This window comes from Eulemur rufifrons, chromosome 15, assembly GCF_041146395.1.
Source record: "Eulemur rufifrons isolate Redbay chromosome 15, OSU_ERuf_1, whole genome shotgun sequence".
NCBI classification, from domain to species: Eukaryota; Metazoa; Chordata; class Mammalia; order Primates; family Lemuridae; genus Eulemur; species Eulemur rufifrons.
The window spans coordinates 42,877,459-42,901,116 of record NC_090997.1 but is presented as its reverse complement, the minus strand read 5'-3'; positions in this window follow the sequence as shown (position 1 = coordinate 42,901,116).

Genomic DNA, 23,658 nt, shown 5'->3' with positions numbered 1-23,658 from the left:
CTTCTCTGTGACTTTTCCTCTGACTTTGTTACACAGTTAATGACTTGTCACTTTATGCCACGGTCATCCTTACATTACTTATCATTTTATATCACAATTACTTACCTCTCCCAGCAAGCCTGGGATCTCTTGAGGAAAGAATTTATAATATTCACTTGTTTCCCCAAGGGTATAGATCACTGCTTAGAACTTAATGGGCATTTAACAATTATTTATCAAATAAACAAATGGATGGATGAATGAATGAATAAATGAATGAAAAAATGATACCTTGGGCAGAATTTTAAATGGAGACAAGGAATTAACAAAAAATTCTATGAAAATCAGTGAATTAATCTTGTGTATATATGGATATATATATATACACTATATGTGTGTGTGTGTGTGTGTGTATATATATATATATATATGTAATGTTGAACACAAAGAAAGCTTACAAAGGCAGCAAAGAAATGGCCCTTTATCTCATGGAATATCCAATCTGCAGTATTTAAGGAAATAAGACTAATAGAAATAGTAAGTGAATGCAAATAAATGGAACATCAACTCACAAACCCAACCCAGCCTGTAGCGGATCTGCAGGCTAGAAGAGTAATTTTGAAGGTGGCCTGCTCTGTCATGGAGTAAATGAATCTTATGCAGACTTTTGAAAAGTTGTTCCTGTTGAGTCAAGATGGGAGAGTATTTTAGAGGTAAAATAAATAGCATAAGTAAAGGCAGGGGGAAGGGAACAATTCTACAATACAACTGGCTGGATATTCCACAATCCTCCTTTGGCATGTTGATCTCTCGGTAAAGGATGATTCCAGGGGCCGCTGCAGTGACTTCAGTGGCTTTCAGGGTCACTTGGTGTAGCCGTGGAATGACCTCAGCTAGCTGCGTGTGTCTCAAGGGTGATGCTGAAATGAATCTGACTGGTCTCTAAAAGTCACTCAGACTCCTAGGTCAAAGTGAAGTCATACTTGTGAGTCGAGCCAGAGCAGTGGGCGAGTGTGTGGTGGAGGCACAGACACCCTCCTACGTGTTAACAAAACAAATGTGTGAGCAGCCGATTGGAGATGGCTTTTGATGGAAAGCTCTTTCCAGATCTGCAAAGTGTGTGCTACGTACTTATATCGGCAAAATATGTGTTTACTCTTCTTGTTATAGTTAAATAGACTGGACGATTGAGACATATTTTTAAAGAAAATTAGTGATTCTTAATGAGAAGTTTCCCCACAAAAATTCCTCTTGGATGGGAAGAGGAAACAAAATTGTCTGAGTGTCCTCTATGTGTCAGTAATATTCGAGTTCCAAAACCATCCTAAAATGTAATGTCACTACACCCACTTTATGGATGAGGAAACCGAGATTGAAAGAAGTGACTTTCTCAAAGGCGCTTGGATTTGAATCTTAGACCACCTGACTCTAAAGCCCGGCCTCTTTCCGCTGAACCTCCATTATAACTGCTGTTCACCGGAACCTCCACCCCCTCCCAACACACACGCATAGTTGCAATTATGCACATCTCAAAACTAAGAAAAATCATTTTCTGTCTGTAGCATTAATACTTAATAGAGAGAAAGAACTTTTTAAGAACTTATCTAGAGATTTAAATATGTTCAAAAATAACCGAGAATTTGGAGCTAAGCAAGGGAGCAAAATGCTCTAGTATTCCACCTGGTGGAAGGTCAGGACAAGGCAAGATAAAGAGAACCGACTCCTTACAAATGCACAACACAGAGCTGCCTGCATATGAGATTTGGGGGCTAACAAGGGTTCTATTTGGCCCCCAAAATTTCTTTCTCTTTTCCCTGCTAAGGTGTATAGGTTCATACCAGAGAAAAACTCCCCTGGGTAAGACATTGTCAGGAAGCCTAGGTTAAAGTGTACAGATTATTTATTAGAGTTATTTCAAATAGAATTTCGGACATGTACTTGACTGGAAGGTGGAGAAGGTGAGGGATGGGTGGTCTAATGGAACCACAAGGCTGGAGAGGCCAGGCATGCCTCAGTATGGGGCCCTGGGACCCTCAGCCTGTAAAGAAAGGAAGCTGGTGACAAGCTTGAGGATAAAACCCAAGGCAAAATTATTCTTTAATTCTGTCTGAGACTTCCATTTACGTGGAGACAAAGATTGCGGGAGTTAGCTGATATGTGTTAGGATCAGAGCTCATTGTAAAGGCTTCTCTGTCAGGTGCTGAGCTCCCTGACACTGGGGGTATTTAGGGAGGCTGGATACACCCATAGAAAGGATGCTGTGGGGGGCTGGACTAGATGTCTTTAAAGTCTCTTCCAATTATAGAATTGTGGGAGAATTCTATAAATAATTTAGTTGGGTTTAAGAGATTTCTTGGTGCCATCTCACTGTTATTTTCATTCATTCATTCATTCAACAAACATTAATTTAATTATTAAATGCATTCTTTGTGCTAGGCTCTGTTAAGGAAGCTAAGTACATAACCCCAAGTATCTTAATGACCCAGGTAAAAGGGCAAAGCTGACAAGATGTTAGGATCTGTAGGGAAAAATCCTAACCTAAGAATGTAAAATCCCTGGTGCCATTGCTATTTTTCTGCACTTTGTATCTTGGTGTCAGACCTCGGGGTTTCACATTCTGAACTGTTTTGTTCTAGCTCTGGTAGACTGGCATGGTAGAGATTTAAACCACACTTTCTTTTTCAAAAACTGTAAAACACTGTATCAAAATGAACACTATTCCAAATGTTATGGGGTGGAAATGTGTTTACTCACGACCAGTTGTGAACAAATGCAGGGGGAACCTCCCATCCTTTTGGGGAAGGGCCACAGCACCCAGGCCTGCAGTCCGTGCTACCCCCTGGCTCCCCAGACCCAAACAAGCAAGACTTCCTGGCTTTGGTCATCCCTTTCTGTCTGCTTCTCCAGGCCTGACATTGGCCAGATTGAACTCTGCTGTTGTTCCTGCAGTGAACAACTTTTGGGAGTTTTGGTAAAAGTTATATATGCCTATATATTGTGACTACAGTATAGGATCGAAATAAACAGCTTTATTTTTTACATATAAAATTAACCACTTTTGAAATATGTATGTATGTGTATGTGTATATATATGTGTGTGTGTGTGTATATATATACACACACACATACATATATAATAGTCAAGAGCTGAAAGAGTAAACAATCTGAACTTCTCTTTTATAAAATACAGATTGGGACAGTTGTATTATCTGACGTAGTGTTTATCTACAATACGGATAAAGCGGCACTTGTGAAGCGCTTGTGACTAAAACCCTGAAGGCTGTAGATCCACACTTACAGTACACATTATACAACATTAGCTTAGGCTAGTTATGCACTGCAGTGACAAATCCATCCTGAAACCCTCAGTGACTTGACACATCAATATTTGTTTTGGGTTTTTCTCCCTCACTCATGTCAATGTTCAATTATAAGTCGGTGTGAAGCTCTGCTCTCTCTGGTCACTCAGAGATGTGGAAGGCATGATACAACAAGTGAGTTAGAAAGATAAGGCAAGACCAAAAAAGACAGAGATATCAGAATTAGAACAGTTAGTCCAAAACCACAGCTATCAATTATGTCATTTAAAAAAGTTAGGTTCAAAAGGATTCAGAATGTTACCAAAGAATACTTGAAGGTAGGGATGATTATTAAAACATGTAGCAATAGGTATTGTGTAAACACTGCTCAGTCAGGTAGGGCATAGGCATACACCTGGGCAGGCACTACCAGTGCATACCTGCTGGGGATCAGCTCTACCTAAAGGGAGGCAGCCTATGAATGGAGATGATGATGATTGCAAAGTGGGTAGAGCCCACTGCTCGCCAGACTTGGCATTCCCTTAGATTAAATCAACACTAGACTGGACTGAAAGATTAATATGTGTTGACTATATTTCAATGACAGTGGAGTTCTACTGTGTTATAGCACTGCCCTTGCATCCCTGCATTTCTTTTCATACCACCTACGGCCTCTCTCCTGTTCCAATGATTTGTTCTCCCTAATTGTGCATCCTCCTATCCTTGTCAAGTGCTTTGATAAATGTGGACACTTCTTCTTTGTTTTCTTCACATTCTGTGCCTCTCATGAGTCATTTCTGAGGGCACTGAATCATTTTCATCATCACTCAGCCCCCTCCTGTTTGAAGTCCTTGCCTGGATACAGGCTTATTCATCACCACTCTCTCTGCAACCCACATGTGTCCGGCACACTGTTTACATTGGGCTTTAATCTGTTGTTAGTGGCCGACTCTGGTGTCCCCTTCTTCCCCAAGGGGCCCAGCCCTGTTTCTCCCGCCTGTGCAGCTCCCAGTGGGAGAGCGCAAAGAGCGGGAGTTCTGGCCCTTAACCTTGGCGTATGGACTCTTGCCCAAATCTTCATTCCAGGCCTCCCCTTTGTGCTTGTCTTTTATAGCAGCTTCTTCCTTGGTGTTGTCTTTATAGTCAAAGAAGCAGAAATGAGGTCCCCTCCCAGGTGGGTTCAGAGACCATCCTGGGACAACAGGCTGCAGTGAGGGCTCATATGTTTTTTCTTTCCACCTGCCTTCTAACCTATGTTTTCCTCCTGCTACAAATGCCAGTGTTTTCTCTTGTTGTGTTTAAATACACTTCAAAGTGCAAATTAGATAATCCCCACTGGTCAATGGAATGCACTGTTTTATGACCCCAAACACTGGAACACAGGGATTTTGCATGAACACATTGATATTTAGTAATTGGTAATAGATCTTGATATTTCAACAGGCTCCAGTGGGTTATCCTCCATTCTCCTTTCACCTCCCCCCAGCCAAGTGGCTCTGGAATTGATTTATGAAACTAGCTTGCTTTTTACTTATTTTATTCCTCATTATTCATATTTAATGTTACCCACACTTGACCTTGTGACTCTAATTCCTTAAACTGAATAATGTACACACATTGACTTTGTTCTTCTTGACAGGTCTTATCATTTTTTATCTTTGCCATCCCTCTTTCAGCCTTTTAAAGATCTAGGGCTCTCTGAATCTCTTATCTGTTTACATTCTTCTTCATTATTTCGTATTACTGTTCTTTCAGCCATTATTCTCTAAGTTGTTATTTTCCCTCGTTTCCTGATTTTGGTCTTTCTGTCACTGAGCCAGATCTCTCACTACCACATTTTAGAGGTCGACCATAGCTTCACCCATGAAACTAATTCAGACGTTATAAAGAAAAAAAAAAAAAAACATTGAAACTAGAAATTCAGCAACAGTTCAATCAGTTCTTGCCTGAGACATTCAGTGTCATTTAGGAACATCATTTGTGAGTTGCTACTGAGAGATTCTGTTTAGGCAGAGAAGAAAGATCACTTGGTAGTTAAAGAACAGGATATAAATTTTGCCCTTGAATAATTCTTAGGACACAGAACACATATGGCTATGATTTGTTCAGCAGTGTTAAATGGGAAGAGAATGCTCTCCTTTGGGAATATTTTTTGTAAAGTCATGAATTGGTAACTAACCATTAATATGCATCCCATGATCTATGTAGAAATGATATTCCTTTTTTTAACTTCTTATGAAGTGTCATAATGATGAATGGCAGGAAAATGAAATATAACATCAGGAATTCTGCGTATGTACTTTTTACAGTTTGTGTGATTAGTTCAGTTATTTAGACTTTTTTTTCCTGCTAAAGCCAAAAGTGGGTCAGTTAGTTTCACATGATCCCCCCAGCTGGAGGAAGAGTTACAAGTGTCTCCCAACTGCACTTTATGGATGGAATCAAAATGAACCACTACATTGGTGCTAAACCAATCCATACCTGACTAGAAAAAGGTCAAACTTCTAAGATAGAGGCAGTGAATTAGGCCCATGCTTTTGAGGTAAAAGGACACCTTTATTGTTCCTCTAATATTATTCCTATTATTATCATGACATGTCGCATATTAGGTTCAGTGTAGACAGCTCAAAACCACATAATTCTCATTCTAGCTTAAAGTTTTTCAATACCACGATGTGGACTAATATGGTATTTCTACTGGTGCTAAAATACCACTGTGATGCAAAAAATAATTAGAGTCACCTGGGAAGTAATAATATGTGCAAAATTAGGAGTTAGGGATATATATATATAAACACTTCAGTGATGTTTGTTATCAAAGAACTGCCATGCATCTTAAACTTGGCAGTATTGCTTTTTGTCCCAGAGTCTCTAAATGACATTCTTACCACAAAAGCCAGGACAATATCAGAGATATGTCCCAACAATAAAAGCGAAAGGATAACTAAATGCCATAAATTTTCTTTTAAAAAAATTTTTTCTTTCAAAAAATTTTTATATTTTACCTGATTAACTGCATTCTGCTGTAAGTCACCATGATTACCCAGAGCCATTTGCACCTTAAAGCAGGTCAAGTCTTTGAAGCTATAAATATCCATTAGTCATCCACAGCAAGGGCCCTCCCTGTGGGCAGATGTGACTAACTATGTTTGTTAAGGTTAAAGTAAACTGCAAAAAAGAAGCCTACCCCCACCCCGAATGGAATGGAATAGAATGGCTCAAACACGACAGAAGTTCCTTACACCCCCCCCCACCCCTGTCCCACGTTACAGTCCATGGAATAGGCAGGTAAATATCTCTTTTCTTCAATATCGTCTAGGGACCCTGGTCCCTTCTGTGTTGTTACTTCACAAATTCCTAGGTTTATATCCTTCTCCATATGATTGAAGTAGGGCCACTACCCCAAACCCCGCCTGAGGGAAGGGAAAGAGATGTGGAGGGCAAGCAGCTTTCTTTCTAAGGAAATGATCCAGAAATTTCACCACTTGTGCTCCCATTTAAATGGCAAGAACTGAGTCACCTGGTCACTCCTGGCTATTAGGGAAGCCCAGAAAGGTTAGGTGGGCAGGAGCCCCACTAGAACTTATGGGTAGGTATTCCCTAACTAAAGGGATGAAGATGGAAATGGATTCTGGGAGACAATTAATGTCTCTACTGCACTTCCTGTAATTGGAAAAATGCTATTATTGTATATGTAAATGTTCAGAGAAATGTGTGTGTACGTGTGTGTGTATGTGTGTGTGTGTGAGATATATGTGTGTTCTCATGTGCTCTGAGATTTCCCACACATTTGCCAATAGCAAGTGCTTCCTCAACACTCTCAATAAAGCAGAAACTGAGCATGGGAAAAAATGTAAGGTGATCTATTTGAGGTCATCAAAGAATCACAGAAAAGTGTCCTGATACCCCAAATCCTATTTTGCTTAATAAGTGAGATCTACTTTTTTATTATTCATTAGAATAGATGAAAATCCTAGTCTTGGAATTTAACTTAGGTCTTTTCCACCTCACTCCCTCCCAACCCCCAATCTAAATTAAGTTTGAGTTTTTGAAAGACTCTTTGAATCAACTTTTTCTGTTTTTATTTTATTTCCTTTTGAAAATTAGGGCTGTCACTGATTTTAGTAAACAGAACAGACAAAATAATCAAATTTCAGGGCTAACCATTGATTAGACCCTGCTTTAAATGCTGTGTTTTATTTAACCTTTTCACTACTCTGTGAAATAGGTATTCTCATGCCTTCTAGAGGTGAGTGGATTGAGACTGAGCACAGCATGTTCCTTGCCCAAGGTCGTCTGGCTAGTGTGCCTCATATTAGAACTTGGGCTCTAAATCACAACATTGTATCTCTAATGGAAGATTAAGTCCATTATTCAGGCAATTGAGACGTTAAAGCTAAATTCTACTCATGTGGATGTTTCAACACAATGCGTGCAATGCATAATCTCCAATATTTAGAGTGACCTGTATTCAATACCTTCGAGATCATGGCATTTTGAAAAAGATGTCAAAAGAGACATGTACATTTCTCAGCTTTTGTTTACTTGTCCAAAAATCACACTACCTTTCAGTGCAATAGTAAAATTAGTGAGTTAGAACATTCCTTTTTAATGGTTTCATAAAAATGGAAGTAATTTCGATTGTTTCTCTATTGCCAAGTGCAGAGGCACCATCCAGCCTGTTTTCTTACTGGAAAATGACTATAAAAATACAGCCCTCCATCTCTCAGCAGTGATAGATAAGACATACTAAAACAGCATTAATAATTAATGGGCAGACAAGATGAAACTCCAGTTGCTCAGACTGCTGTCTCCACATAATCTGTATTTTATACAAAAGGAGAAAGAACTCAATGGAATTTCAGCTGTGACCGGATAAAAACTGCCAGCAAAATGTGATAAGGAAAGTCTAATGTGTATATTAATCATGTTTATAGCTCCTCATTTGTTGATATATTAGCCTAAACTCCCTTTAAAAATACATTTTTGATAACCAGTAGATTCATTTAATGCAGCCAAACTCAAATAGGGTCCAATTAAAGGTTCTAATTTTTATTAATCAAAAGTAATTAATCTATCCCATAAATCAAGGAACAAATGAGTTAAGAATTTTAGTGCAAGATGAGAAGCATTAAAAAAAGAAATCTAGAAAAGTTTGATGTATGATGTAAATATGCCATTATATGTTTATAGCTTGAGTTAACATTTGGCACTTTTATTATCCAAATTGTTTTTCTAGATGTAATGAACGTATAAAATGACTCAAAGTGAGACATAGTTTACCCTTGAATGGTGTAGACTTCAAACATGATGCATTTTTATTTTCTCTGGATCAGTTATAACAAAACAGATTACAGGGTTGGGGCTGAGAATGGATTGTTTCTAGAGATATCCATATTTTTGTAGTTCAAAAGCCTAAGAAAATAAAACCCAGTGTAATTGAGAAGAAAAGGAGTTGTTATGTACAACTTGGTAAATTTTTTGACATTGAAAAAGCCAAAATAGAGAAACAAAAACTTAGGAGAAATTTGTTCAATTATATATGTTCAATAATTCCTGAAAGCTACACGTAGCTATAGTCATAACCCAAATTTGGCACAGATATCAGGATTGAATGGCAGATGAAGGGTGAAAGGGGGCAGAGGAAGATACATTAGATGTAGGAATGTGACATTAAGCCACATTATCAAGAATGTTGAAAAGGCAGAAAACTTTCCCAGGTACACCCAGTTGTGTGCTCACTATTTAGAATGGCTTATTACAGATGTATTTAAACATCGAGTCTTATCATTTAGATATTAGTCTAAATATTTTTGTGGCGGCCATGGTAATAAAGGAAAGACTATAAGTCTTGGAACTAAAATACATCAGAATAAATTCTAGAGAAGTCAGGCTATGGAAAAGTAAAGGAAAAAAAAGTCATAAAAAAATTTTTAAAAGTAAGACCAAAAGTACTAGGTTACGTAATAACCCTAAAAGGCCATAAGTTTTATTTGCTAAAAGATTGTATTAGTGGAATATGTTAACGAATAGAATCAAAGCATAGTAGCATAGGAACAATGTTATGAGATCATTTCCTATAAAGGCCAAATAAAGTTACATAGATAAAAATAATTTTCCAGACCCAAATTCACCCCACAGCCATGTCTGTATGTAATAACCTGGACCACTGGACTCCACTGGGCACAGGCAAGGTGAAGCAGGGATGACTGAGTTCAAGTCAATATATCAACACTATTGGAAAAATAATTCATAGTTATTCCTACCAGTAGCCAATCAGTATTATCCCTATTCCCATAAAAATGATAGGGCATTATTAGTAAATTTAACAAAATTTTATAAGCTGATACGTTGTTGGAAGCTAAGCTGCCAGGTCATCTAAAGCTTGGATGTAATTATGTCATGAATAATGCACAAGATGCATGACCCACCTGGGCAAACACTACCCTCCATGAGTTTGTTTATTCACTTGTAATAGGAGGATAATAATGCCTGATCTGCTTGACTCACAGGAATCTAGTTAGGATTGTATTCTTAATGAGAAAAGATATGTAAAGGGGCCTGTGAAACTATAAAAGCCACACAGATGTGAGGTGTAATTATTAAGCTATGGGGTTTCTCACCTTTCTGGAAGAATTCCCAAGAATCAAGGATTAAAACTGGGACCCTGGGCCTCCAAACCTAGTTCATCTATTCTACAAATTCTACCATTGGCTTGCAACCAGCATTTCCCAAATGAGACCTGAAGAAGACTAGTTCCATGGAAAATTAACAAATCTCATTCCAGAAAGGAGTCCTATGGTGAAACCTGTTTGGGAAGCAGGTTTCTTTCCTTCAGGACTTCTCAGAGCCTTTAATTAAGGGCCTCTAACAGGAAGGATATTAGAGTTTTCCCAAACTTAGTTGACCGTGGAAATTATTTATTAGAGATCATCTCTTTGGATTGTTATTCTGCAGATTGTTATTCTGCTTTAGAAAACACTGATGAAATGTTTTGCAATCTCTCAAAACATACACACTGAAGACATCCTTAATTCTCTTAAGGTTCACAGTGCTACTATTGAGACCAGCATTTCTCAGAATGTGGTCCCTTGAGATGCTTGTTTAAAATACAGATTACAGAGCCTTGCCTCAGACCTCAGGCAGAGTCACAGGAATCCATACTTTTATAAGCTCCTTGGGTGATTCTGAACCAAGTGACCCCAGACCACAGTCTACAAAATGCTGCTGCAAGCATGAGCAATGACGGTCCTGTGGCTTTAACAGCTCATTAGCATGAGATGTGTCGCAACTATGACAGACCTGTGCTTACCCAGAAAAGGTAAGTTCATCTTCAGAAATCTCTAGGTAGATCAATTCCTTCAGTACCCGCCAGTGCCCACTTCTGCTGATTGACCAGCAGGCTGTAGAGACCATTGTATTATGCATGTAACCGTCTCCCAATGTAATATTCTGCCTTTTTTAATAATAAAAAAGAGACCACAGAGACATACTTCAGTGAGTAAGAGCACAAGTATTTCCCTACATGAATTCTTTGAAAATCCAAATTTATACGTCTGGGAAAGAAGTTTAACGTTTGCTAGCAGAGCTACTATAAATACAAATGGAGAGGCAAAACTGGACACCTCTCTTGGACCGTGAACATAATAGAGTGAAGTAATCCTGTCTAAAAATATCCAAGGTGCCTACATAACATTATAAACATAGTAAGCCTGGTAAGAACACATTTTGCAATGAATCTGGAAAGTAGGTCTTACACTATTTTCTCTGTACACCCCACCAATCCTGCACCCCATATTAACGAGCAGAAATGCTGTCTTAGTGTGCATGCAAGGAGGAGGGGACACATTTATTACTCTCTGTAGCACTGAAAGTCGTTGGTCCAGGACTGTTTTTTTTTTTTTTTTTATGTATTTCCCCCAAATAGTATGACAGTGTGTATCTACGAGTATCCAAATGAGAAAAGAAAAGTCCTTATTCAGCTGGCTCTAGGTAGTGTTTGTCAACAGGTGTTTGTTCCATCAAATTGCAACCTTATAGGTCAGTGTCTCATCCCGTTTATGTTATCATGGAAGAAAGAGTGGGTTCTGGAGGCAGTTTGCTTGAGTTTGTATCCTAGCTCCTCTAATTCCTTAGATTCTTAAACTTTCAGGATTTTTATCTGTAAAAGTGGAACATAATACGACCTATTTCTCAGAATCGTTATGCAAATCAAATGAGAAATGCATGGTGGCTGGCACATAGTAAGTGCTCAGAAATGCTAGTTGTTATTTTCTCTTCCCCTTCAGCACTGGGATCATGTGTTAGAGCACTTTCCTATCCTTCCCTGAGCCTATAATAGAGAGCTTCACACATAGAAGCTAACCAAGAAATGATTTTTGGAAATTGAAGGAATGAACATGTTGAATTGAACTGAGGACTTTTAAAAACCTCTGGATGTTTTCTTTGGACATTGAGAATAACATGAGACAATTCTGAGAAGAGTAAGATATGACGTGCTTGCGCCTCAAAATCCTGCTTCTCCACTCTGGACCCAGGAATCACGGTGGGTTTCCCACTCCTAAGAATTCTGCCCCTCCTTTGGCATCATGCCTTGTCTGTGTGCTCCTATTAAGTCATTTTTCAAAATGATTCTTTGGAAAGGATGTAGCTGATTTTCACAGAGAACTTGGAGGTGAAACATGCTATCAAAATAATAATGATTTGTTTGTGGAATTACCACACTGTTGTCTGCACTTTGGTCTTTAAGAAAGTATCTTTTTGGTCCTACCGGAATAGCAAGCCAGTGAAGTACTTCATCAGCTGAAAGTAAAGTTGCTACTGTGAAAAATGTGGTGTGTGCTGACAAGTATCACTTGCATGCCGGTGTGTGGTGGAGATGTTGCAAGACAGCATGCCGGGAAAAGCTACGCTCGCTGACTGCACTTTTAACCCAATGATAAGTAGGACACTGAAAACTCGGTAGAACAAGGACTACAAATATTTAAGCTATCACTTCACCTCTACATTGATGATGGAAGGTTTTATCTTAACGTCTGGATAAAAGTGAAATGAATTGCCTGTCTCTACACATTAGGATTTGGCTAAAGCACAGCTAGTATTTTCTCTGTGGCTGGTGGGGCCAGAATAGGGATTCGGGGGTAGGGGAAAAGGGGTGAAGGGAGGACCTAAAACTGACTCTTTCAGAGCTGGGGGAAAGTGCAACAGTGCTCTCTCCTCACTGGACGCTGCCTTATGAACCTGTTCTTAACCTGGTTGGACCAGAATACAATTCTTTTTATGCAAAGCTAAATGTGACTTACTGGGTTGAGACTCATGACTAGGTCAGAAAATCAATTTAGTGGTTAGCAACCAGTATAAGAAGAATAGAATAGACTATATCAAAGTGCAAAGTACATAGAAAGGGTTACATTTGTTTTGAGAAATTTTGTTTCAGTTATGTGTGTGTCTAGGGGGTCATGATGTAAATTGTGTTTCTGACTTCAAGTCTCAGTTTTAAAAATTCTGAAAGCTACTGACCAATAAGCAATGTTCCTGTGTCCATTTATAATATAGGTTACCAAGGAACAGGGAGAGATGTTTCCACTATATCTCTCAGGTCATTGCCTACATCTTTTTTCTGTGGACTTGAGTTGCCCACCCAGTAGCTAATGTAGCCAATAGCTAACGTTACTGAACATTTATTTGTGCTCAGGCAGTGTGATAAGTGTTTTATATGTATTTTAATCCTTAAAACAACCCTACTAATTAGGTACTATTATATAATTATTCCAGTTTTATTAATGAAGAAACTGAGGCACAGACATATTAAGTCACTTGCTCAAATTTACATAGCTAGAAAATTTATACTGCTAGAAATGAGGAGAATTTGAACTCAGATAGAATTTGAACTCAGATGGCTTGGCTCCAAAGGTTCACACATGACAATTATTAGGAGTCTGTCTTAGTCCATTTGTGCTGCTATAACAAAATATCACAAACTGGGTGGCTTATAAACAACAGACATTTATTTCTCATAGTTCTAGAGGCTGGGAAGTCCAAGATCAGTGATCCAGAAGATTCAATGTCTGGAGAAGGCCCACTTCCTCATAGATGGCATCTTTTCACTGTGTCCTCACATGGCAGGAGGAGCAATTGAGTCTTCTTGGGCTTCTTTTGTAAGGTCACTAATCCCAGTGCCTCATGACCTAATCACCCTCCAAAGGCCCCACTTCCTAATGCCATCACCTTGGGGGTTGGGATTTCAACATATGAATTTGGGTGGAGGGTGAGGACACAAACATTCAGACAATAGTAGAGTCTAAAGCCCAAGAGGCCAACTCCTCTCCCACTTTATTGCCAATACCATTCCTTTCAGTGCCCAAAACCAAGGACTTTAAAGTCAGTATCTCCTGTGGCTGTATCCCGGATTTATTACCACAACACTTATTATGTTGAACCATATGAAATTGCCAATATTTGCTCAGAGTTGAGCAACAGAAATGGCCGTTTCATATGGTTCAACTTAATAGCCCTTTCTATGTGCAAATGGGTAGTAAAGGATGAATAATGTATTGTCTCCAGTTTTAATACATTTATTATCTAGAGACTGAAGAAAACAGACATTTAGGAGTTTTCCACTTCACTTTTCATTCCCTTCTACTTGGATTTTCATAGGGACATGTTTGCTAGAAAATGATATACTGGGATGTATAATGTTAGAGCTGGGAAGAGTTTTAACAACTATTCAAACTAAACACATTTTTTTTACATATGAGGAAACTGAGACCTAATGAAATTAAGTAACTAATGTCAAGAGTCAATTACTGGCAGAGCTAAGACTAGAATTTAGGCTTGTGTGCTTTTTATTTCCAGAGTTGCAGACTTTTGACAACATATCAAAATAATTGCCTATGGATATATTAAAAGTCCTAGGATGTGTGGATCATGTAATCTCCTCTCCTCTTGATTACTAAGAAGCTCAGAACCAAATTTAAAGCCCACTGTTAGTACTTACAATCCAACCTTTATTTTTCCTTTGCTTTATGTACTTTTTGTTAAAGTTTTTTGCCCTGATATCTTTATCATTTTAAATTTTGCTTTGTTGTATAATATTAAAGGCTGTCTCAATTTTTTTCAAATGATAGAAAGTTAAATTTAAAAGTATTCCAGCTATATAAAAGAATTCAACCATATCCATTTGAATGCTCAAATGGGCTATAAGAGGTGAAGCAGGGTGCTGAATAAGGCAGAAAGGAAAGGCAATGGGAGGGTGAAAGAGCCTGGAGACAGAGGGGAGATTAAGAAGCAATGAAAGCTCAGTCTTGAAGGAGCAGTGGGCTTGACAAGCAGCAGGGCTGCAACAGTGACACCGTGCTGCTCATGGCTCCTGAAGTAGAAACTAGAGCTAATCTGATTTGTAGCTGCACCGTGGCCTCCACTGGTGCTTCCTTCCACTACTCCCCTACAAGAACCCTTTACTACAGCAAGGTTGGGCTCCTTTACTGTCCCCACTTATTATGGGTCTCAGTCCCTAGTTTTAGCTGTGTTATTGCCACGCGTTCATCTCTAAATATATTAACCTTTCAAGGAACACATCCTTCATCATGAAATCGTCCTGACCACTGAATGGCAAAATAATCTCTTCTTTATCTTAATTTCTATACTAAGTGTAGAAATTACCAAAATGTTCATATTTCACACACGTATTTTAGATTATGAGCTTCTTAAGGAATGTGGTGTGCGTGTGTGTGTGTGTGCATCCCCAAAACATGCATCAATACTTTATACATTGGAGACGGCCATAATGTACATTAAATAAAAAGACAATGGAATTTGATCAATCATTTTTCCTACATAACACAGTCAGAATTTAAAAGATGCATCTATGTACAAAAGTTTGTCTCACTCTTTGTGGCTCCAACTTCTGATTTCCCATGACCATTAGGAAAGTCCTCATTGTGACAGACACAAACAAATGTCATGACCCTTTTGAACACTTGGTGGCGTTTTCATGTTCAATAGGTACTGTTCATTTTTATTTGTAAGAAGTTTAATTTTATGTAATGTGAGCTGAGTCTAGTTAATTCTTCTAAATCCATCTAAAACCCATGGGTATTTCAAATTTTGGGAATGCTTTTGTCCCCCTAAAATATTTGTTTTGCCGTGATCACTTTATTCAGCCACTGAAATGCAAAGGGCAAGGATACTTCAAGAAATGTGCTACCAATCATTCTGCTTATTCTGTCATCAAAAGATTGTGAAATGAAAGCAAGATGGCTTCCAGAAGTTTCCTTTGATAGCTGTTACTTCAGTGACCCAGAGCTATGTAACTTTTCAAGTGATAACTCCCTAATTAGTTGGAGCTTTAGTATCCTCTGCCTACATCTTGTTCTCAGCCCAAATGTTCCCTTATCTAAACCAAAGTGCTATATGACGTCTTTGTTGTTTTAGTAATACACAGTTACCATTCCCAGGCTGCCCCCACACTATCTCAGATATGTGTTATATGACACATCCTCAAATTCAGAGAAAGGTGTAGAGAAAAATAGAGATCTCACTAATTTGAATGTTTTTGCTAATGATAATTTAAAATCACTAGTTCTTAAAATGGATTTTTACTCTACATGCTGCTGGGTTTCAGGTTGTACATACAGACCTAAAGCATGCAATTGCACATAAAGTACAGGGAGAATTGAAAGGATTCAAAAGAGAGTCTTTCAGCAGCAGCAATATGATTATGAGTAACAGTTCCCATCTGGAAAATACAGGTATTTCACCTCTTATCTTAGAATTGTGAAAGAAAAAAAGACATTTTGGAAGGGAAATAAGAAAATATCATACAGAAAGGGGCTTGTGATTGAGAAGGCATCAGACTGTCTTTCTGACACAAGTTATGAGGAGAATGACAGCTCCTCCCAGTAAATTAGAACAAACCAAAGGCATCCAAAAGTCAGAAATAAATAAAGAAATGAAGAGGTTGTAGGCAGTATGAAACAGAGCCAGGATGGTCAGTGTGGTTGAAGTTCAGAGTAGTCAAAGAGGCAGGTAAGGTCGGAAAGAAGGAGTGACCAGTAACTTCATTAATATGAAGATTCCCAATTCCAAGGTGGAGACCTTGAGAAGGTCAAGAGGTCTAAGTGCTATCCTTAAAGCAGAGACCAAGGTTGAAATCAAGTGAAAGCGTGAAAACAGAAGGGAACATAGCCTAGCACACCAAGCATCATAGGGAAACTGAACTTGGTGTAAATTAAAGAAGGTAGCAACTGTCATATATACTGTGTGTGAGTGTGGTGAGTGTGTGTGTTTGTGTATTCTGTCGATTTTGTCTCTTTGGAGAACCCTGGTGTAGGCCAATATCCAGGAAAAATAGCTCCTGAGGAAGCCTTGATATTGGACTTAGACAAAGATTTTAAATCACCTATTTTATTTTATTTATTTTATTTTTTTTTTTTTTTGGTATTTATTTTTTTAATTCTTATTTCAGCATATTGTGGGGATACAAAAGTTTAGGTTATGTATATTGTCCTTGTCCCCCCCCCCCCAAGTCAGGGCTTCAAACGTGTCCATCCCCTAGACAGTGCGCAGTTTTAAATGTGTTCAAAGAACCAAAGAAAATCATGTCCAAAGAACAAAATGAAAAGACCATGAAAGATTGAAAATATTGTTATTCCCAATAGAGAATATAAATAAAGACATAGAAATTATAACAAAGAACCAAATCGAAAGTGTGGTGTTGTAAAGTACAAAAAGTCAAGTGAAAAATTCAGCAGAAGAACTCAACATCAGATTCAAATTGGCCAAAGAAAAAAATCAATGACCTTGAAAACAACTCAATTTTAAGATTATACAATCTTAGGAACAGAACAAAAAAAAGAATGAACATTAAAAAATAGAGCCTCAGAGACTTGTGGAACATTATCAAGTATACAAATATATGCATAATGGGAATCCCAGAAGGAGAGGTAAGAAAGGATAAAAGAGAATATTTGAAAACTAATGGCCAAAAACGATATCAAATGTGATGAAAACCATTAATCTACACATCCAAGAAGTTCAACAAACTTCAAGTAGAATAATCTCAAAGACATTCAAACTTAGACATATCATAATCGATCTGTGGAAAGAAGGACAAAGAAAGAACCTTGAAAACAGGAGGAGAATATTCATCAAGTAAAGGTGATTCTCAGTAAAATGAAGAGTTCACTTGTAATTAGACACTATGAAGGCCAGAGAGCAGTGGGATGAAATATTCAAAATGCTGGCAAATAAGAATCCTCTATCCAGAAAATTTATCCTTCAAAAATAAAGGAGAAGACTGGGTGTGATGGCTCACACCTATAGTCCTAGCACTCTGGGAGGCTAAAGCAGGAGGACCTCTTGAGCTCAGGAGTTCAAGACCAGCCTGAATAAGAGCAAGGCACTGTCTCTACTAAAAATAGAAAAAGTACTTGGCATGGTGGCATGTGTCTGTGTTCCCAGCTACTCGGAAAGCTGAGGCAAAAGGATCACTTGAGCCCAGGAGTGTGAGGTTGCAGTGAGCTATGATGATGCCACTGCATTCTACCCAGGACAACAGAGTGAGACTCTGTCTTAAATAAATAAACAAATAAATTTTAAAAAGGAAAAACTAAAAGTTTTTGAAATAAACAAAAACTGAGAGAATTTGTTGCTAGCAGACCTGCACTGCAAGAAATGCTCAAGGAAGTCCTTCCAGTCTAAAATGAAAGGACCCTAGACAGTAATCTAAATCTCTGTGAAAAAATAAGGAGAACTGGAAAAGGTAACTATGTAGATAAATATAAAAGATGGTAGAAATTCATTTTGTTTGGAACACTTTTTTTTAAATACTATCTGATTTTAAAGACAACTGCAAAAAGCATTAAGTATAAATGTGTGTTGAGGGCCATATATTATATGAAGATTTGTGTGCAAAAGTCGTACAAAGGAGTAGGGCAAAAATGGAGCTATATAGAAGTGAAGTTTCTGTGTACTATTGGGATTAAGTTAATATCAATCTCAAGTATTTCAATTTAGATATAAATTTTAGTCACCATGGCAACTAATAATATAATAACTCAAAAACATAGCAAGAGAAACAAGAGAATTAATATTGTACACATGAAATTGAAATACATGAAGGAAAATGTGGCAGAATGAAGGGAGAGCTACATATATCATTCACCAGTAATAGTGAAAGCATCAATATCCCAATTTCAATAATAAATAGAACAACTGGAGGATCAATAAGGAAATAGAAGACTTAAACAACACTATAAAACAACTAGATCTAACAGGCATGTACCCGACAAAAAAAGAATATGTAGTTTTCTCAAGTGCACATGAATAGACCCTGTGTTAGGCTATAAAACAGGCTCAATAAATTTATAGAATTAATAGCACACAAAGTCTTTTTCACTATCATGTGGAACAAAATTAACAATCAATAATAAAAGAAAATTTAGAAAATTCATAAATATGAATTTCTTCACAATCTAGGAGTAAGCAAGATTACTTAGGACACAGAAAGTACCAACATTTTGATGCAGACACTCAAATTTTAAAATTCTGCTTGTCAAAAGACACAATAAAGGAAATAATAAATAGACAATCCATAGATTGAAAGAAAATACTTATTAAAGATATATTTGATGAAAGACTTGTATCATTAATATATGAAAAATTTGTGCTACTCCATCATAGCATTTCTCAAGCTTATTTTTTTTTTTTTAAATCTTTATTTTCTCCTCACCTTTTAAAGCTTCATTTTTTGCTGGGTGTAAATTTAAAGTTTACAATTTACTTCAGCACTTTGAAGATGTCCTTTCAATATCTTTTGGCTTCTATTGTTCCTCATGAAAGTCAGCTTTTAGTCTGTTGTTTTTACATGAATAATCTATTTTTTTTCTCTCTGTTTTTAATCATTTCTTTGTCTTCAGTGTTCTTAGGTTCCACTGTAAAGTGTGTAGGTTTAGATTTCTCACTATTTATCTTGTTTGACATTCATTGAGCTTCCTGAATCTGAGGATTCATGTCTTTCATCAATTCTGGAAAATTCTCATTCGTATGTCTTCAAATATTTACTATACTCTTTTTTCTTCTCCTTCTAGAATGCCAATCAACCATATGCTACAACCTTATTTTTATTACAGCTCTCCCTAAAGAACCTCTTTAAACATTTTTTCCCTAATCACTCCCTCAGTTGAATTTTACTAAAACAAACATACTGTATAAATATCCTGGTTATGTTTTTATGTGCTATGGCCCTTTGGACAGCCACAAACTATTGTAAATAAGATTTTTCAAACCTTATTTTTCACATACATAAGGGTTTTCAACCATTTCCCTCAAGAAACAATTTTCACCAAATTGAGAATAATATTACCACCATTGAGAATCTATGATCAATAATAATGATAGAATTTAAAAATAGGCAAACAATTTGAACAGTCACTTAGCAAAGAAAATATATGAATAGCCAATAAACACATGGAAAAATACTCAAATCATTAATCATCGTGGAAATGCAAATCAAAATCATAATGAGATATTGAAACACAGCAAACAGGATGGTTAAAAAAACTGGCAACACCAAATGTTGATGAGAACATGGAGCAACCAGAGCTCTTGCACATTACTGGCTGGAGTGTAAAATGATACAACCTCTTTGGCCAAAGTTTTCACAATTTCTTATAAAACCAAACATGCACCTAACCTGTGCTTGAACAGTTCCCATTCTAGGTTTTTACCCAAGAGAAATGAAAATATACATCTAAACAAACACAAAAGAATTTTTACTGCAGCTTTATTCATAATAGTGAAAACATAGAAATATCCACAACCCATTCCTCTGTTCATCAACAGGAAAATACATAAATAAATCATGCCACATTCATTCAGTGGAATTATACAAAAATGAAAACAATAAAAATAATCAACTGATGATTCATGCAAAAATGTAGCTAAATCTCCAAAAATTTATGCTGGGTGAAAAAATTATCACACAAATAAGTTCTTACTATTTGATTCCATTTATATGAAGTTCTAAAAAGACAAAAGTAATCTCGGATGAACAAAATCAGAGCATCAGTTGCCCCTGGAGGTGGGAGTGGGGGACAAAGATGACTAGAAAGGAGTTTGCTAGGATCTTCTGGGGTGGTGGAAATATTCCATATCTTGATAAGGGTTTAGGCTACTCTACAGGTGTATGTATCTGTCAGAAATCATCAAATAATACATTTAATATTTAGGTGTTTAATTTTATGTAAATTTTACTTTTAAAAAGGAGCCTATTAACCAATATGGAATTCTTTTTAATGATATGAATGCTGAAATGTTTACAGGTTAAAAGTATTGCTGTCTACAACTCACTTTGAAGTGCATCAAAAATAAGATGGCCCGATGGTTAGATGCAATAAAGTAAATATGGCAAAATGTTAACAATTATAGAATCCAGGCCATGGAAATATGGATGTTTGTTACATAATTTTTCTAAATTTTCTATGTGTTTGAAATTTTTCATAATAAAATATGTAGAAACAACTGTATTTAATTAAATGTATAGAGATCAAGGACAGTCCTAAATCCAGCATATTTTTAGAAAGAATATTGGACTGGTGGAAGGAAACATGAATTAAGGCAATGTTGGTCAAAGACAGCTGTATAATCTTGAGTACTCTCTGTAACCTCTCTGTACCTCATTTTACCAAGCTACAAAATGGGTACAATTAATCTCTACCTTGTAAATTTGTGATAATGATGGGAAATGCTTGGTTTTTAGTGGGTAATAAAAATACAACATCTAACTGATTGTTACTTACTGCAAATCATGGTTAAATTTAGCTTCTTTGTTCATATCAGATCATGTAGTAACACTTACTCTCCAAAGGTTGTTAGGATAACTAAATAAATGAATACATGCAAAGTACCTAAAATAGATGGTGATTAAAAAATAGGTAGAACCATATAAAAAGGCTGTGTTTTTTTAATTAGTGGTTTTTTTTTTTTTGTCAAAAACAGTTGAATATTGATAGTTACCTATGGTTCAACAATGTGTCAATATAAATATAAAACATATGAAGATTAGACATCGACAAATAAATATTCCTAGGAAAATCTCTCCAGAGTTGACCCACAGTGTTCAATCAAACATTCTGGCATAATTTTTATGCCTGAGCAAAGCTCTCTTATGCAACTTTGTTAAACCACTGGCTATTGTTAGGATGACCAACTCTTCTCGCATCCCTGGAAACGCATCAGTCCCAGGCAAACCAAGATGGCTAGTCATCTTAAGTTACACGAAAGCTATTTTCATTGCTAGCATTCAAGCAGGCATTTCCTCTGCTTTGGGTGTTGCCCTGTAACTCAGTCTTACAAACATCATAGAAAATTACAAGGAACATCTACTTTCCAGTTGAACAATACAATTGCTGGATCGTATGGTAACAGCATGTTTAGTTTTATAAGCAAACACCAAACTGTCCTTCAAAGTGGCAGCACCATTTTGCATTCCCACCAGCAATTAATGAGAGTCACTCTTCCTCACCAGCATTTGGTGCTGTTAAAGTTTTGGAGTTTGGCCATTCTAATAGGGATGGCTCCTCATTGTTTTAATTTGCAGTTCCCTGATGACATATGATGTGGAGCATCTTCTCGTATGCTTATTTTCTGTCTATTTTCTTTGCTGAGGTTATGGTCTTGGGTCATTTTTTAAATTGGGTTGTTTGTTTTCTTATTGTTGAGTTTTAAGAGTTCTTTACATATTTTGGATAACAGTTCTTTAACAGATATGTCTTAATTCCCAGAGGGTAACAAGAAGACTTTCTAAAGTTTTGCCTCAGTCAAATGTTGCTAATGTGTTATTGCTCTGAGCCACAGAATCTGTTCAATTCAGTTTATTTTCACTGAAAGTACGTAATATGGAAGTACAGAGGGCAGTGGAACCTGGTGCTTGGCAGAGTAAGGAATCTACAGTCCGCTTTTATAGTTATTTTGAGAAGTGTCTGCAGTAACTCTCAGTGGGAGGTAGGAAGTGGAATGGGCGCACAGGAAGATCTTTGTGGTTACACCTTTTACAGGCAAACCCCTCCTAGCAGCATGGGGAGCCTCCACACTGTAACCTAATCTGGAGGTGTGTTAAGCATTAACACGGCAAGGCTTAATCTGCAGGGGGGACTCCCCAGCATGCTGAAGGCTGAACCCTGGGGAAATTGTGTATGAGCTCCAGCTGGAAAACACATATGGAAGAAGAACAAGTTTATCTTTGCAAACTCCGTTTACAAACAAGGTGCATTTGTTCTCCACACAGTTTGTCTTTGCCACTGGCACTTGAGGACTCCAGGTTCGACTTCAGAACTACAACTTTGAGTCACCCCCAAATTGTACATAGTTTCTTGCCAAGCTTCTTCCTTTTAAGGTAATCCCCTTGGCCCACAGTGGGGGAACTAGGATGCATTCATTCACTCAGAAATGTATTCCAAGATGTATTGGATGAGCTCTATGGTCCAGGACATGTACCAAAAACACACAAAATGCAATTACACATTCTCTCTACCCCTAAAAGTCCTCTGATAATTCATAGCAACCAATAATGTTGGCTCAAGATACGTAATGCCGTGAAAGTGAAGCTATCAGCAATAACATCAAAAGAGAGTGGGGAGTAATCAGAAAGACTTGATAAACATAGTAGTTTGTGAGCTAGGCTGGAAAAGATGAACACGATTTCAACCAAAAAGAGTCAGAGTCCAGAGAAGGCTGATGGAGCAGACAGCATTGAAAGGAAAGCAGAGAAATGTGAGAGAAGAGTGAATCATTCAGTTAAAAACAGGCTACAAATAGAGTGTGAGGGAAATCCATCAAGAAAAGAAGACTCGGATCAAATCAGACAGGTCCAAAAATACCAACCTTTGGAGGTTATAACAGGGACCAGGGGATACGGGAGTGAACAAAGCAGACACAATTTCCTGCCTTCATGGAGCTTACATTATAGAGAAGGACAGAGTGCCTTAGGGAAGCCAACTGAGATGAAAGGTGTAGATCAAACAGTGCTGACCATGGTTGGTGCCTACTGTGTGGTGTGCAGAGTGTTAAGCACTTTCCATATGGTATGCCACATCTTTACAGGACGTTTTAACCACAGGATTCAGATACAGAAACTGAGGCTCAGAGAGGCTGGTGACTCACCCAAGGGTGTTCTGGTGGCTGGATCAGAATCCAAATTCATGTCTCTCTGACACCAAAGCCCACATCATTCTGCTCCAGGGTGGATGACAGACTGAGAGAGAAAGGAGAGACAAGAAGCTGGGAGAGTGGTTAGATTTCTGCTCTTAAGAATCCAGGAGAAAATTGGTAAAGACTGGAACTAAGACTCACGTGCAATGATAAAGGGAGGGTGGCTGTTACT